Genomic DNA, 2,832 nt, shown 5'->3' on the forward strand with positions numbered 1-2,832 from the left:
TTTTGAGATGTCAGAGACTGAAGGAAAAAAAATCCATGCTTAGGTTGAAGTGCAGAAAATCACCATTTCTATTTATTGTTAGTTTGGAAAAATACTTCATTGGGAAAGAAGTGGCTTAAGAATTGTCTTGGAGATGGAAACGGGCATTGAATGTATTTGTCGAGGTGGGAGGTTGAAGGAATGGAAGAAGACAAGGTAAATGAGAGAGGCTAAGGGAACCTGCAAAAGGGCCTAACAAGCCCAGGTAAGAATTTCGGTTCTGGTGCATGATGCACTGTGCACTTTATATCCTCAGAGCTGAGTGATAGACCAGAGTTAAGCAGCACAGAGCAGTAGAGAAGGCAGTAGCCGAGTTGATGAAGGTAGAAAGAATGGCAAGCTGTTACCTTATTAGAAATCAAAAGAATCATGGCTAGAAGTTACTCTCGAACTTTTAAAACCTCATTTTAGGGACTTCCCTGGCAGTCCAGTGGTTAAGACTCCACACTTCCACTGCAGGGTTGCAGCTTCGATCCCTGGTGTTGGGGAGCTAAGATCCCCCATGCCACGTGGTGAGGCAAAAAAAAAGAAAAAAAAAAAAAAAGAAAGAAAAAGAAAACCTCATTTTACTAATATGTAATGTGTACTTAAAATCATTATTCTGATTTGCAAATGAAGCAACTGACAAAGGATTAATCTCCAAAATATACATGCAGCTCAATATCAAAAAAACAAACAACCCCATCCAAAAATGGGCAGAAGACCTAATAGACATTTCTCCAAAGAAGATATACAGATTGCCAACAAACACATGAAAAGATGCTCAGCATCACTAATCATTAGAGAAATGCAAATCAAAACCACAATGAGGTATCACCTCACGCCAGTCAGAATGGCCATAACCAAAAAATCTAGAAACAATAAATGCTGGAGAGGGTGTGGAGAAAAGGGAATCCTCCTGCACTGCTGGTGGGAATGTAAATTGATACAGCCACTGTGGAGAACAGTATGGAGGTTCCTTAAGAAACTAAAAATAGAACTACCATACGACCCAGCAATCCCACTACTGGGCATATACCCTGAGAAAACCATAATTCAAAAAGATACAAGTACCACAGTGTTCATTGCAGCGCTATTTACAATAGCCAGGATGTGGAAGCAACCTAAATGTCCATCGACAGATGAATGGATAAAGAAGATGTGGCACATATATACAATGGAATATTAGCCATAAAAAGGAAGGAAATTGAGTTATTTGTAGTGAGTTGGATGGACCTAGAGTCTGTCATACAGAGTGAAGTAAGTCAGAAAAACAAATACCGTATGCTAACACATATACATGGTATCTAGAAAAATGGTACTGATGGACCTAGTGGCAGGGCAGGAATAAAGACACAGACATAGAGAACGGACTTGAGGACACAGTGGGGAAAGAGGAGGCTGGGACGAAGTGAGAGAGTAGCACTGACAAATATACACTACCAAATGTAAAATAGGTAGCTAGTGGGAAGCAGCCACATAGCACAGGGAGATCAGCTGGTGCTTTGTGATGACCTAGAGGGGTGGGGTAGGGAGGGTGAGAGGGAAGTCCAAGAGGGAGGGGATATATGTATATGTATAGCTGATTCACTCTTGTACAGCAGAAGCTAACACAACATTGTAAAGTAATTATGCTCCAATAAAGAAGTATAAAAAAATCATTATTCTGATAATATGTACCAGTTAAGAACTTTGAAGAGACTGCATTAAAAAAGCTTTCCTATAGCAACTGAGGTAACTTTATGTACTCACCACATTGGATTCTGGTACCTATTGAAAAGTTTTAATAATTCAGAAATGTTTATCAGCATTCTGAAGGAGAGAAAACTATTAAAGTGAATACTTTGAATTTTATAGCTTCTCATTTTGTAAGTTTATTAATCAAAATAATGATCCATATGAATAGTAAATATATATGAGTATTTCTAGTAAGGATTATTATGTGAAATTGAAGGAGGGCCTGGGACCTCTGTGCTAAATAAAGCAGCAAATTCCACATGAGTTTATAGACTAGTAGGTGAAATGTTGACTAATAATATATGTAAAAAGCATGAAAGTGGGAGGAGTTGATAAAATGATCAAAGATTGAATGGGTATTTGGAACTTGAGAATCTGTTTCCAAAACATTAATTTGAAAATCTTTTGTTAAGTGTTCGATAGCATATTTTAAAATGTAGTATTGACAGTTTATTAAGGGAATAAAAGTTGAGTCAGGAATGGAATCTTTTAGAGTTCCTGGTTTTGATGATTACTACATGGATATTGAAAACCTTTCCATGATGGCTTTTGGGATTTATTTAAAATTATAATTTATTATTTAACAAGCATGGAGCTAGGCACTAGAAAGGAACCAATCCTCTGTATTGTGGGAAAGGAGCATAAAGTCTACCAGATGTACAGATGAAAGTCTGGGTGGAATTAAGAGTATTGCAGAATGTAGACTGAGAATGGAAGTCATTGACCTTAGGCATCTAATGGGAAGTTTGGGGTATGGTGTGTGCTGGTTTTCAATTCTGTATCAAGTACGGTTGATGTTAGAACCATACCGGTGTCTACAGATAGCAAGGCAGACTGAACCATTAAAAATCCTGTTCCAAGGCGTTTGTTCAGAGTTTTGGCCAAGAGACTGTTAATAACGTGAGAATAGGGAGAGCACCTGTCTATTCAGTGCTGCATTTCTCAATGTCTGGCAGAATGCCTGGCACATAATAGATGCTTAATAAATATTTTTGTAATGAACGGTGTGTTCTATTTATATTATAGTCCGGCATAATGATAATCATAGAGTCATACATCATATCCCAACAATCCTTA

The sequence above is a fragment of the Neophocaena asiaeorientalis genome, unplaced genomic scaffold, assembly GCF_003031525.2.
Source record: "Neophocaena asiaeorientalis asiaeorientalis breed wild unplaced genomic scaffold, Neophocaena_asiaeorientalis_V1.1 scaffold15, whole genome shotgun sequence".
NCBI classification, from domain to species: Eukaryota; Metazoa; Chordata; class Mammalia; order Artiodactyla; family Phocoenidae; genus Neophocaena; species Neophocaena asiaeorientalis.